The 16,251-nt window shown below is 39.9% G+C and overlaps 1 protein-coding gene across 1 annotated transcript in view; it reads right to left on the reverse strand.

Moving 5' to 3' along the window:
* LOC124272564 overlaps positions 1 to 16,251 on the reverse strand; it is a 71,451-nt gene that overhangs the window by 43,095 nt on the left and 12,105 nt on the right. The window lies entirely within an intron of this gene.

Raw genomic sequence — 16,251 nt, forward strand, 5'->3', positions numbered from 1 at the left:
AAATCCTGTCCTCAAAGGACAGTACTACAACTAGTACATCACATTTTATTTAAAAACTAGTTAGGGAGCATATGAAATAGTAAACTGTTAAGTGACATCACAATATAAGCATGGGCTATAGATCGCCAACAACTGAAGGTAGATCACCATACCAGGGACCAAGACATCGGCAATGTCTCAGCCATATCGTGACGAAAACAATTTATACAGTAAAGATGAAAACATTTTGAAGAGTAAAACCTGTCGACGATGGACAGTATACTAGAGTATCACAGATATGAATATAAAACTAGAATGTAAAACTAAACCATTTTAATTAAAGAAGGCAATACAATATACAAACAAGCTTTAGAACGCAATCATTTGAAGGTAGATCACCATACCATTTGTCATACATCTTCATAAAGAACCATTAAATTCAGATGAGTGTGTGAATATTAACGCCGATTATAGCGATATTTTACCAATAACACAGCGGGTAACACCAGCAATGGGTGAGTGAGTGAGTTAAGTTTTACGCCACACTCAGCAATATTCCAGCTGTATGGCGTGGTCTCTAATAATCGAGTCTGGACAAGACAATCCAGTGATCAACTGCATGAGCATCGATATGCGCAAATTGGAACCAATGACATGTGTCAACCAAGTCAGCGAACCTGACCACCCGATCCCGTTAGTCGCCTCTTGGGACAAGCATGGGCTACTGAGGATCAATTCGAACCCGGACCTTCAAAGGTCACCAAAAATGGGCTTCACGCATTGACTATTAGGCTACCCCACCGCTCCTAAATTATATTCACATGCTGGGAGAGGACTTTTCAAGATTTGTTTGAGAAAGTATCCACAATATATTAACAGAAAGTGACAATACTTTAAGCTTACTCACCTGTCACTGGTGCTGCGAGGGAGACACATATTGCATGACGAACTGAGCCAACTTCAGAATCATCTTGATACTTAAACATTGGATCAGATCATGTCCCACTGGATTATATTAACTTGTATCGTGATAAATAAATCACAATTATCTGAAATTACACAGTTGTAATACATCATCGGTATTTGAAATGAAAACATATGTAAAAATATATTGATTTACAAACACTTTAAACTTACATGTGCTTACCCATCTGCCACTTGTTGAAGATGCCTTCTTCATGTAACACCTGCATATATTTCAGTCAAGGTCCTTCTGTTTATCTTTGTGAAATCATTAAATAGTCACCTCGACCGTGCATGACACAGGTTATGTGCCAGTTATTCTTAGCTGTATTTATGTTTTAAAAATCACCATGTAGAAATGTAGTCACGTGTGCTACGTTATCGTTCAACGTCAATGCAGCCCAGTGCAGTGAGTGAGTGAGTTTATTTTCACGCCACTTTTAGCAATATTCCCCCCAATGTCACGGCGAGGGACACCAGAAATGGGTTTCACACATTGTACCCATGTGGGGAATAGAACCCGTGACGAGCGAACGTTTTAACCACTAGGCTACCCCTCCGCCCAGTATATATTCCAGTGGAACATGGGGTGAGAATTGGTCCCTGCAGCCGACGCCCATCAAACAAGGATAGCATATTGCTAGGATTCTCAGACAACGACTTGCGTGGGTTTGCCGACTGGTACAGATTCGATCATTCACAGGCCACCGTCATATGCTCGAGTTAAACTGAGCGAGGCGTTTATTACAGTTACTACCAACTAAGAAATGATTTAATAGCACTTATACAAGTTATATGCTTCCCATGAAGATCCGAGTTAGAATTGGTATTAACATGTTTGCCGTAAGAGGCGACTAACGCGATCGAGAGGTCAAACTCGTGACTTGGTTGACACATGTCGTCGTATCCCAGATGTGTAGATCGATGCCATAGATGAACATGTATGGCTGACACAACATCTTCTTAACTTTGTACGATTCCATTTTCACAGGTGAGCACCCTCTCTATATTCTTTCTCTGTTTCATAGTGCTAAATATCTAATTATTATCAATTAGGTACTTTAAGTTAGTAAACATATTATTACCGATCGCGCATAAAGTAAACACATCTGTCGCGTACCACTTACTAACTTAAGCACTAGTACATAAGACAGTGTGTGAAAGTATAATTATAATCTATTTTATAAACCTTCCATTATCAACACCAACTGTGTTTATTTTAGTAATAATATGATGCATCACCTGTATGTGACGTCATCATGTAAACAATCACTATTATTCAGTTATCATAATTATAACGTATACCACTGTGCTATGATATTATCAACTGTAAAATTAATACGCCTGATTGATTCACATTCAATTCATTGGCGGATCCAGAGGGGGTGGGGGTGTGGTGTGTGCAGGTGTGCGCATCCCCCCCTTTTTTTTGTCCTGAAGGTTTGTTCAATGACCATTGAAAATCGGGTGAAAAGGAAGTGTGTGCACCCCCCATCCACCCCCCTTATCTCAGTACTGTACACCCCCAACTTTCTCAAAAAGCTGCATCCGCCCCTGCTATTGTCAGCGACCATACATGTATGGCTGACACAACATCTTCCTAATGTTGTACGGTTCCATATTCACAGGCAATAAACGGGATTTAACACAACCGAGGATCTCCGTCTTACTTTTGTCTACTTGGCACAGACTAAGGCTAGAACCCGTGACACATCTGTTGTTGATCACCGGTCCAGACTGCAGCCATTTAATTCGAACAGTGCTGCTGCGCTAAACAAAGAATATACATGTATATAAATCCTATCCGGTCACCAAGTCGTGTCTTGTCCGGTGAAATGTGCCGACGTGCCCGTATGTAAGTCATCACTCGCTGACACTGATTTAATCGTTTTCACTGCATTAGTTCACTTTCGTTCCTCTTCCGAGTTACATTGGGCGGCGGGGTAGCCTAGTGGTCAAAGCGTTGGCTCGTCACGCCGAAGACCTGGGTTCGAATCCCCACATGGGTACAATGTGTGAAGCCCGTTTCTGGTGTCCCCCGCCGTGATGTTGCTGGAATATTGCTAAAAGCGGCGTAAAATCAAATCCAGTCAGTCAGTCAGCCCAACGTTTTCTTTCCTGCGCCAATGGAACAGCACGGCACTTAGCCCTGAACGAGCATTGTCAAGTTGTTTTCTGCCTGGATTAATTGTCGGTAGGTATTAAACTTGGCAGTTTAGAAAAAAAACCGGTTCGCTCTACCCCCATGTAACAATACTAACAGTCTCGGTCAAGGTCTTTCTTCTTACCTTTATGAAATGATTAAATAGTGTCACCTCGACCGTGCATGGCACAGGTTATGTGCCAGTTGTTATCAGCTCTTTCACGACAATTGTTTAAAAACGTGTAATCTTTCTACACGTCTACTGCGTTGTCGTTCTCCTAAGCCAATGCAGCAATATATTGTCAGCTAAAATGAATCAGTATTGTTTGTGTTCTTATGTAATAATCATTCACAATACCCCATGTGCCAGCAATTCTAGTTTGTTGTTTAAAGGCACAATGTCACACATTTTTCACAATATTTTGGCCGATATTATATATATTGGGGCATATGCACTCACTTAAGCTCCCCCCCCCCCAAAAAAAAAAGACTTTTTTTTTTTTTTCAATTTTTTATTCATTTCAGATAGGTATACAAAGACAGGGAGTACACAACTCCATATTAGGGCTGGATACATTTTGGCAACAACGAGTTACAAATTTTCAAAGTAAGAAAATATAGTTACTAGTATACAAAGTCAGGGAGTGCACAGCTCCAGCAGCAAACTTCATGGGTTACAGGCATGTTCTAGTTAGTTATACATCAGCAACAAAGATTTAGCAATTTCGAAATGTGGAAACATAGGTACACAAAGTCAGGGTGTGCACCACTCCAGCAACAGACTCCACGGGTTACAGGCATGTTCTAGCTAATTATACATCAGCAACAAGATTTACTAATTTCAAAGTATGAAAACATAGGTACACAATGTCAGGGAGTGCACCACTCCAGCAACAGACTCCATGGGTTACAGGCATGTTCTAGCTAGTTATACATCAGCAACAAAATTACTAATTTCGAAGTATGAAAACATAGGTACATAAAGTCAGGGAGTGAACCACTCAAGCAACCGACTCCACGGGTTACAGGTATGTTATCCCTTCACAGCAGTCCAGGAATGTGTTGACTGTATCAAAATGTGGATGTCAACGCACTGGTTGAAATTAAATGACGACAAAACCGAGCTCATCGTTTTTAGACCCCAGCGGCTCCGGGCAAAACTTGATCTTCCCACTTTCTCTATTGGGCACTGTGAAATCACACCAAGTTCTCAAGTCCGGAATCTTGGTGTAGTATTTGACTCATCTCTCTGCATGGAACCACATGTCAACGGTGTTTGTCGCAGCGCTTATTTCCATATTCGGAATATCGGCCTGATACGACGAGAAAACAACGAGTGCTCTGGTGCAGGCGTATGTAACATCACGCATTGATTACTGCAACTCGTTGCTCAGTGGTATTCCAAATTATGTGCTACACAAACTACAGAGAGTCCAGAACTCAGCCGCAAGATTGATCAGCAGAACAAAGAAAATTGACAACATTAACCCTGTCATGAAACATCTCCATTGGCTCCCAATCAAATTCAGAATCCAATACAAAGTATTGCTTCTTGTTTTTAAATGCATCCATGGACTGGCTCCAGGGTATCTTTCACAACCTGTAAAACCCTATGTGCCAACCCGATCTCTTCGCTCCAGTGACCAATCTCTTCTGCAAATTCAATGTACAAGAACAAAGTCTTTTGGTGACCGAGCATTCTCTTCAAATGGTGCAAAACTCTGGAAAAATCTACCACAAGAACTTCGATCACTGACTGAACTTGCATCTTTCAAAAGCCAGTTAAAGACTCATCTTTTTACCAAAGCTTACCTTTAGCTCCAGCGTGGACTCAGAGCGCCTTTGGGCAATTACATCGGATTCTTGCGCTATAGAAGTATTTGTTTGTATGTATGTATGTATGTGTGTGTGTGTGTGTGTGTGTGTGTGTCTGTCTGTCTGTGTGTCTGTGTGTCTGTCTGTCTGTCTGTCTGTATGTATGTATGTATGTATGTATGTACAACTTGCCTGAAATCGATAACTGAAACGTCGACAAAATATACAGTATATGATTCATACACGTCAATTCAGAATATCCGTTGTTTCACGTTGCTCATAAATATCCAGGCTATTATTATCAGGAACGCACTGTTCATTGTTCTAGAACTGGAGATTCAATTTTAAATTTGTCTCATTGTCTCTATCCGGACTCATTCGACTCTCCTTGATGTATATTGAATTAATTAATTTGGCTTGCCAATTAATCAATCAAGTTCACATGTCACTCAGGTTATGAATTTTCCTAATTATTTGGCAGTTTCGGAAGCGAAAGATCATATATTGATTTTTTATTAGGGATTTTCAAACATGTTTTGGTGAACATGAAAAACATTGTCCAATGTTTCTTAGCCCCAAACCTAACACTGTTTTCCCCTGTTCACTTGCTTTGTTTCATCAGGACGCAACAGGAATTAAATCCTTGTGTGATGTTAAATCTAAATTAAACGGGCTTCGTTCGATGGCTCTCGAAATCGAACCAGGCCATGTTCTTCTCAGTGGCATAAAAACCATTATATTAACTTGCAAGGGTCGCATTGAGAAGCGTCCCGCTTGTCAGATTGGTATATTTAACATCCTTTGCCACTGTGCGTTGAAACTGGATGAATTCGACATGGACATGAGAAGTCTCAACTGTGAGAAAAATCGACGCTTCAAAATTATATCCACCCATCCGAATTTTTCAATTCGTCGTCCATTCCACACTTTACAGCTTCTTTTAGAAGATTCCGCTTTCAAAATTCCACATTTATTAATCGATGATAAAGTTTTCGATTCGTAAACTGGACAAAATATTTCAAGTTGATTTACTCCTTATTTCCCAGCGTATGAAAAATAGTTTAATGGAGTGAGTGGGTGAGTGAGTTAATATGTAACGTCAAATCGGCAATATTGCAGCCATATCGTGACGAGAAGAATTTAATTTAAAGCAATATTAAAATAAATCAATTTAGAACTTAAAAACCTGTCATCGTAGGACAGTAAAAATACTAGAATATCACAGCTCTTAGTGGGTGAGTGAGTTAATATTTAACGTCACATCGGCAATATCTCATGCAGTCACAACAACAATTTAATTGATATCAATATACAAACAATAAATTGAGAAAATATAAACCTGTCACCGAAGGACAGTAAAACTACTAGAATATCACAGCTCTTAATTTAAAACTAGTACGCTATCATAAAAATATATCACGAGAGACAACAGTACAATATAAAAAAAGGGCTATAGATCATCACATCAACAACTGAAGGTTGATCACCATACAAGGGACACTAACGGTTTGACAGATTGGAGCCACACCACGCAACCACCCCTCCGAACAATCCCTCAAAATCTGTTGTGTCTTTGATTAAATCAACTATTTCAATGGATGTTTTCCTCATCATATCGACAGAATTTCTGGTGTTTATTTTACTTCTTCGCAGAGTCAAGAAGTATAATCCACTGGTTGTCCTTAGTTTTCCATTTAACGAATTCTTTCGCTTGTCATGAGATTATTCTCTCACAATTGTATCATTGCCCCCGTGACCTCACGTTGTCAGCTGCAAGTCCTGTCACTACTTTCGTATTCAACGAATTTCCTTTATTCATTACTTGTTATTCGATAACCCCAACTTGCTCATTCAGACCCCGACGCAATCGTTATATGTCTGTGGTAAGATTGCTATCATTTGTTTAAAGGCGTGGCAGTTGAAGCGATTCCTCCCCACTACTACAATCTGTTATGGTTTTACAACATTGTGGGGTTGCTTTTCCATTACCGGTTAATTAAGCCCTACACAGAGGGGATATCCACTTACCCATTGTGTGGTTATTGTTACCATTCATCTGTCATTCCTCCGGTTCCGCTTATTTGAAAATGGACACAAGCCGATTTAGTCACGTGTCCATAATGTTAGACTGTCTCTTTTCAGACATTATGGAAGAGTTTTTTGGTCACAAAAGGAATGTTCAATTACCTCTAAAGACTCATTCGTATGACAATATTGTATCACTTTCTGTGAGACAATACCAGTGGTCGGAACACATGTTTTATACATTATGGATGACTTTCATGGTCATGAGGTACTCTGTCGGGTATATAACACCACGAGCATCGCTCTTTCGTTCCTGCTCATCATGTCAAAGCTGCCTTAATATCCTCTCAGTCTTTGACATCCGTCACGTGCAGACAAATGAGACATTTCTTTTGCCCCTCATGTTAATTTCTACACGTTATATTTCATACTGTGGCGGAGTTCAATAACCTATTAACGACCAGTCATTTGTCAGCGTTATTTAAACACTTGTCATTTGGGCACATTAACCAATTGAGACTACACAATGGTTTAGAATTTGAAAATAAAATAAATACTCCATGTTTTAAAGTTTCCGTCCTTTAAAGTGAGTGTAGTTTTACGCCGCACTTAGCAATATTCCAGCTATATGGCGGCGGTCTGTAAATAATCGAGTCTGGATCAGACAATCCAGTGATCAACATCATGAGGATCGATCTGCGCAATCGCCTCTTACGACAAGCATGGGTTACTAAGGACAGATTCTAACCCGGATATTCACGGGTTTTGCATAGGTACCGGAAAAGAGTTAATCTCTTCAATTTGTCATTCTGCACGCAGGCATCAGTCAGGAATGATGTTATTGCCAAATGTGATTTGTTCCAGTTATACCACTAACTAAATTCGTCGAGGTTTAACACTCGTTTCCATTGCTGTAGATTCATGGCAGAACCCCTTCGGACGGAGGAACATTTACGCTCCTCCCAACGCAGTGTTCTGGCTACGCCACATAGATTATTTGGCTCCACACTTGCTGTTACTGACGCACGTTATCGCACGGGTTTGGGACGCATTCGTCACCACTCGTCCCTTTCCGTAACCTCCAAGAAGACTCGTCCCCCCTAGATGATATGAGATAAAATACGACAAACCAATCAGAACTTGCGTAATGATTGCGGTGCTTGGATAAAAATAATTCTGAGTAATTAAATCCCTCATGGCATTATCGAGGGGGTAGAGCCAGAACAACTTATAACCACACAGGCACATTTCGAGAAACAGCACTCAAATGTTTGGACAGTTATAAACAAAATAATAATCAATTCTTGTTTACTGTTTTGTGACTAGGTGACAGAGTATGTTGGTGCATTCATGTTACTATACAACCATAAATATAATCAGCCTAATTAAATAGGTATGACGAAAATAAACTTTAGCTTGTTCTGGCGTAAATGTAAAACACTCTGGGCTCTGTAAACATGAGAGCGAGAACCAGTTAAGTTAGAAACACAGTGTGTGGCAGTTAAGAATATGTTGAGAATATGTCTGTCCCCGAGTCAAGAATCCGGTTATCTTTAAACAGGGCATTGTGGCATAGTTTGCGGATACGATTTCCCTGTGTCGCAGTTTCCACTAACTCGGGGAGAATTATCTTTGCCCCAACAATTGTATCAATGCGGAAGCCAACTTAAAGCAATGACACCTGATCTCAAGATCACCCATATCATCACAGCCGCCAACCAATGTTTCCTCTAAGTCCTGTAACCATATCCCGCGGTAAAGCTGTTTTAGGCAGTATCCCACACACTCAGCTGGTGGCTGGAACCATTAACCAGCAGTAACTGCCTTTCTGTTATTGGTTGCATTTTACTTATAGCTCGCCTTAAATTGTGCTTGTGAGATTTTATCTTCACATGTTGTTATCACTGAAGACATCAGTAATTGCTTAAACCACCTTCAGGACTTTCTTTTAGATATATTCATGACAGCAGCGTCGCAATACTTTCAACATAGTTCCACAATGCATCATTACTGTGTACTTCTTTATTGAAGAATAAAACCAATTACTATGAGACAATGTAAGTGTTTCAGTATTTTTAACTATTTCAATATTATATTACATGTAAACAGAAATTCATAAACAGTATAGTTTCAAATTACTGCATAGAAGAAAATCAAGCACAGTCACAAACATACACAAATACGCAACCACAGAAACGCCCATTGCATATTAAGTCAAATTAGGGATAAATGTAACGATCTGAGTAATAATTTAAGCCGCTTGGTATATAGAGTATCTCACCCGAGTGTCTTTTGATATCAAATATATCACCACGAGTTGATAAAGTAACAAATGTCCGATATTTTCACTTTGATCAATGAGTGTTGATATATTTGATATCAGAAGACACGAGGGTGAGATTCTATTTATCATCAAGAATCTATGGTGTACTATAATTGCCATCGCATGACGCGTAAAAAAGGAACTACGTCGTGGACGTCGCCCACGACGTCGCATAAAAAAGACTACGTCGCCAACGACGTCGTGCAGAAATACACAAGAATGATCTACGACAAAATACAAAATCGACGTCGTCCACGACGTCGATGGTGACGTTAGCCACGACGTCGAGGCCGACGTCGTGTTTGGAAATTGTTATATTGGAAAATCGGGGAATAACCTTTTGTGATGCAGTTGTACTGCTATTGATCTCTAATCACTGATTTCATGTTTAACATTACAACTTATTTAAGTAAACCAAATTATGTCGTTTTTAAAAAATCATGAAAAATATATATCGACTTATTGAAAGTACAATGAACGTAGCTAACAGAATTGTGTTGCCTATTGTGAAGTTTGTGATAAGAATCATGCGATTGACGGTGAGAGATTCAAATACAAGCACGTGCGTTTGTTGGCATAACGGCTCTCATGGGTCCAGTTGAGCGTATTTCTGACGATTTGGCGGGCTTGTTTTGGAGATTGTACGTGCGCTTCCCATTTTTTTAGGAAATGCACGTATGATTATTAATCCCTACGAGTTTCAAAACAATAATTTAATATCTACATATAACTGATCAACTTTAATCTTTAACATTGGGCATTAATTTCACATCCCCGGGGTTCATTCATATTTTTTTCAGCATATTCATTTTAATATTCTACCAGGGGTATGGCAGCAAGGTTACACAAATGTTCAGTTTCAGAAATATTGTAAACTCATTTTTGAGTATCCGCTTTGGAATTTAATGCAGCTGAAAAAAGATTATTTTATTTGCATATTCAATAAAGCAAATACCATTTGTGATTCTTAAGCCCTATTTAGAACTATACATTTGGATATATAAGGTGAGGAGCTGGTTATAAGTAAGTTAGAATATCTCTTTTACAAATATTTAGTTGTATCAAAGAGGTTCACTTCATTAAAAGAAATGAATAAAAAAACACACACCCAAAACCAGGAATACGATACACATGTAAAAGTGCTTCGGTGATATAGTCCGTTTGATTTCATATTGGACCGACGAATTGCTCACTAACACAAAATCTAATAATTACAAGAAAACCAAATTTTGCACAGTCCCATGAAATCGACAGACCAACTCTGATGATACGTATCATAATTTTAGACACCCGAATAAAAATGTTGTTTAACATACGATCATTATTTTCTTTTCACATTTCGCCATTTCTTACAAGGGGGGACCACTTGCTGGTAGAACAGCCAATTGTGCGAGTTGCACGTGTGAAATTGAAATTTCACTGCACACGTTTGTTGATTACCTGGCTAGAGTGTTAGTCTTACGTCCCATTTCTGGTCAACCACTGAGAGCTAGATATCAAGGTACATATGTTGTTGACTAAAAGGTTAGCGACACAGACTATGTTGTCCTGACGCCTGGCCGCCTAAGCAAAAAGAGGTTGTGTCATGTAAACATGATTAAGAAATACCATGACAGGTTAGAAACCAAACAGGTCAATTGAATTGCCACACTCTCTCCAGTTACTGATTGTACTAAAGACAATGGTGAACATGTTGACAACATTGATGATGGTGTTAGCAATATGAGGTTTGATGACCTTAGTGATAATGTTTCACCAAAGTTAAGAAATTCTGATGTGTTAGCTCACCTTGATGACATATCCCTTTAGCAGAAAGTTCAAATGTCAGATTTGATTCATGAGTTCTCTCATTTTTTTCCTGATGTGCCGGGCCGAACTAATGTTGTTAGCCTTGATAAAGATGTAGGTGATGTTGTGCCTGTAAAACAACATCCATATCGTATGAATCCAGTGAAACGTGAAATTTTGCGGAAAGACGTGAAATACATGCTTGACAATGACATTATTGAACCCAGTGACAGTCTGTAGAGTTCACCATGTGTTCTTGTGCCGAAGAGTGGTGGAGGTGGTTGGCGGTGCTGTGCTGACATGAAAGCTGAAGTCTCACAAACTGATTCTTATCCAATTCCGAGAGTGGACGATTGCATTGATTGCATTGGTCAAGCTAGATATATAAGTAAGTTTGACTTATTGAAGGGCTTCTGGCAGATTCCACTCACAGACCTTGCAAAGAAAATATCGGCATTCGCTACACCAGATTGACTTATCAATACAAAGTGATGCCGTTTGGTCCGAAGAACGAACCAGCAACATTCCAGAGACTCGTCCACAATGTCACATCTGGTCTTTATTGTGTCGAAGCTTACATGGATGATGTCATCAACAAGCAGTTGTCACAGTTGTCGCTGCAAATTATCAAATCAAACTTAAAGAGTAATGAAAGTGAAGGTCGTAGTTTAAGATGAACTTAAATATCAACAAAAACATGAGCAGTCAACCTTTCTTGATATCTTGATATGTAGCTGTTCAAACACACAAATATTTTCAAAACTCACTTTGACCTTGACATGAATGTCATGGTGTATGAAATATGCAAAAAATAGTAATAGAGAAATTGCTTATACAAAAACATTCAAGAAAAGTCTTGAAAGTCTATGAAGAAGATATAGTGAACCGTTCTTGAGTTATCTTTCTGACAATCTTAACATACTGAAATCTTCAAAGTGTCGCTGTGACCTTGAACATAACGTGAAGGTCTCCAAACTCGACTGGGCCCCGCACCTTTCCTATATGAAGCCTGGTTTTAAATATGATGAAATCTAGTGATTGGTTATTGATATATCTCGCGGACAAGTTTAACATGCAGGTTAACATGCTGAAATCTTCAAAGTGTCATCGTGGCCTTGAAAATTAAGTGAAGGTCACAAAATTCGACTAGACCCTGCACATTCACCAGATGAAGTTTGGTGTCAAATATGAACAAACTCCAGTGAATGGTGCGGAGGGGAGCGTCTCAAAATCTATTCTGAATGATCTGTGACTTCGCCATCAGTGGCATCACAGCCAGAGCTGATGGAAAGAACAATTGGTGCGACAGTTGGAGACCATCACGAGACCAGCAGCCTGCTACAATTTCATTGACAACCTTAGTTACACAGTGTTGCCAGATGTCAACAGTGATTCTACCCCCGCGAGTCGGTCACCAAGGCCTCAACCTCACATAATTTAAACGTGGTATTTGATCTTGCAACGTCACCTTTTAAAATACCCCATATCATCTCGGTTGGATTTAGGTCACAATGATATGGTGGTAGCCGCAATATTTCATGACCTTAACTCTTAATGTAAGTGTCTACTTTGTATACGGGTCTTGTTTGTGGGTTTTGATGATTGCCTACAGCTGAGGCTTCGTTGCTTTCGACGGATACGGGATGTTGAATGTTTCTAGCCAAGCAGTTATATCGCCCTTGTGATTGTTAGACGGCGGAGTTTTGCTGTTTGGATCCTGCACGCTGTGGTATAACGCATTGTCCATGACTTTTAGGGACTTACTTGGCAAAGTTGGAAGTAACTTATTTTGAACCCACTCGAAGAAAACGTCTCCATTCATCTCTGTATGGTAGTCCCTATTGTCTTTGGCCTTGGCTCTGAACACCAGATCACAACCAGGTAGGAAGCCCTGGCTGGCGCATCCAGCATGGGAAATAATCAATCTTTCCCCCTTCCCCAGCGGCAGTTTCCACCGTGATGTCTTATTCCCATCGGGTACCCATTGACTGCTGGCGGTATGAGACGCATTTACCCAAGTCTCGTCAAGATACACCGGCTCATACCCTGCATCACGTTTTTTTCTGGATAGTCCTGAGAAAATGCTTTCTCAAACGTACGATATCTGATCGTTCGCACAATACTCTCCTGTTCTCTCCTGCTATCTTTTGTACCTATACCCGAAAGAGTCGCCATAGTGTGTATTTCGTTACTGACAAATTGTTTTGGTTTTCAAAGTGTTTCTGTAATACTTTTAATGACATGTATTTGTTTTCTGAGTACAGTTTAGTGATTGCCTGTCTGACCTGGTTCTTCTGGAAGTTGTCTAATTTATTAACCTTTGATGCTTTTGACATGCCCCCTACATGCGTTGTGGCGACAACACTGTCTCTCTTCTGTATTATATGTTTCAATGCCCGTGTAGAAACTCCCAATGCCTTGGATGCACTTTTAATATATCTATCGATGGCATAAAACGGCCTCCCCCTTTCCGCCTCAGCGCGAAAGAAATCTTACACTTTAATTATCAACTTTTTGTCTGTACTGTGAACTTCATTTCGTCATCGGCACACAGCAGTTATCACGAAATGCCCGTGCATCAGATGCCAACGCGCCAACTGTCAACAATCATATTTATAATAATGATTATTGCAGAGAATTTTCATATTGCGATATATAATAATAGTTTGTTAAACAACTTGATTTTTCTGTGATGCATGACAATTTCTAATAGCTGAAAAAGGTGGTTGGAAGTTATAGGTTATTCGATCAGCGAACATCTTGTTTTCCTCGTAATATATTCTTTGTTAAACCTTTTTCTTAGCTAAACTGATATATTTTTAGCAATTCATCTGATATATTTAGCAATTCATCGGGAAACTTTCTCGTCAAACAGACTGTAAAATTGTTTTTGCTTGAGGTGAGGTGAGGTGAGGTGAGGTGAGGTGAAATTGGGTTTAACGTCATACTTAAGAAAAAGTCGCTTATATGACAACGTCATCTGTGTGTATGCGTGGGGGCGGTGGGGTAGCCTAATGGTTAAAGCGTTCGCTCGTCACACCGAAAACCCGGGTTCGAATCCCCACATGGTTACAATGTGTGAAGCCCATTTCGGGTGTCCCCCGCCGTGATGTTGCTGGAATATTGCTAAAAGTGGCGTAAAACCAAACTCGGTCAGTCAGTCAGTGTATGCGTGGCTGTTTTTACTAGCCCAGACTTAAGCTGGTTTTATAGTGCCAGCTCACAGAGATACCATGCCGCAGTGTAGCACTAATACCCAACGCTGACTGTAGATGATGGAGATGATCAGTGATTTTACTTGCACATAACATGGATTGACTACAGATGTTACGTGAGGTTTTATTCTAGTTGCTTTCTCATAGTGTTGTTTCAAAGACTTCATACTTTCCCAGATCCAAATTCGAATTGTCTCCAGAATTGTCTTGTGCGTCGTGTGAGGAGATAAACAGGCCTGGTGATTTGGTTGATGCATGTTATATCTCGTATTCACAAGATATTATTGAAGTATAATTTAAACCAAAAAAACGCACTGGATCAGTTTCGATTTACGATGCTTTTAGCAATATCCCAGCAATATCCAACGGGGGTACACAAGGAATGGGCTTCACACATTGTACACCAAATGGGGAATTGAACTCAGGTCTTGGGCGTGACGAGCGAATGCTTACCACACCGCCCCAATAACTCGCTGATATTATACCAGGAGACTAAATAGATCAGTTGAAGTTCTGTGAACTTTGTTCATAATATGAAAACACTATTTGGTCTTGTTAAAACTATTTACAGGAAGACACCATATAGCAGGGATAGTGTCGCAAGGGGTGTTTAACAAGAAACACTCATTCCTGGTGCTTATCAGAGAGGAACCTCTTCAAAGTCGACATGATGAGATTGTTTCCTGTTTCCCATCACCGGACCGGGTAAATTTGCTGAGGGATATCTTTCTTATGTTGTACGTTCATTTCTCAAATGTTCCATTGGCCGTCATATCTCATTTTCTAAAACATTCTATGAATCATTTCAATGAGTTTCAATGCAAGACCATACATTAGTCTTTCTGTAAGGTTAAGTAAGTTTAGTTTTACGCCGCACTCAGCAATATTCCAGCTGTATGGCGGTGGTCTGTAAATAATCGAGTCTGGACCAGACAATCCAATGATCAACAGCATCGTTCTACGCAATCGGGATACAATGACATGTGTCAACCAAGTCAGCGAGCTTGACCAACCGATCCCGTTAGTCGCCTCTTACGGCACGGATGGGTTACTGAGATCAATTCTAACCTGGATCTTCACGGGTCTGTGTGCTGGTAATACAAATGAGTATTTACTGTTTGAATACACAATTCCCTATTCATTTCCAAGACAGAATGGCTATGGCAAAGATGATGATAGTAAAGTTCCCTCAAATGGCACCCTTGCTCACAAAAATCAAGATCGAACTGTTTGCAAACATTTTGATATAGATATATTTAATTTCCCCTTACACTTAAATGGTACTTTACCTCGTGGTAAAGATGGAAGGCTGTTTATGTTAGGTTGTAGCGTAAATATGCACTCACTGTCACATGAAGTGAGTTTTATGGTCGGATTCTCAGACGATTTGACTTGTTTAATGGCGTCTTGTCCAGTTTCAATTATTCACAAACAATTATAGCTGGAATGTTGCTGAGTGCGGCGTTAAACAACAAAATCCAAACCAGATTTATGTAATTGTTATAATGCCCGGTGGGACCAAGGAGTAGGTCCAAATATAACGTCGCAATATGGCTGAAAAATGCCGATACGACGTCAATTTTGAACTCACTCCAATTAAAACATTTCACAATGCATGAAGGGCACCAGCAATACAACTCAGTTACGTTAACATAAGGAATAAGTGAAAAGGATTTCGAAAAACTTTCTTCGGACATGAGTGAGTTCAGTTTTATGCCACACAAAGCAATATTCCAGCTATATGGCGGCGGTCTGTAAATAATCGAGCCTGGACCAAACAATCCAGTGATCAATAGCATGAGCATCGATCTGAGCAATTGGGAACCGATGACATGTGTCAACCAAGCCATTGAGCCTGACCACCCGATCCCGTTAGTCGCCCCTTACGACAAGGATGGGTTACTGAAGGTTCATTCTAACCCGGACCTTCACGGGTATCGGACATGAAGGGCACCATAATTATGAAATTAAATTATTTATTAAAAATGTGACTTAGTGAG

The sequence above is a fragment of the Haliotis rubra genome, unplaced genomic scaffold (assembly GCF_003918875.1).
Source record: "Haliotis rubra isolate DU_JTF1 unplaced genomic scaffold, ASM391887v1 Scf1701, whole genome shotgun sequence".
NCBI lineage: Eukaryota > Metazoa > Mollusca > Gastropoda > Lepetellida > Haliotidae > Haliotis > Haliotis rubra.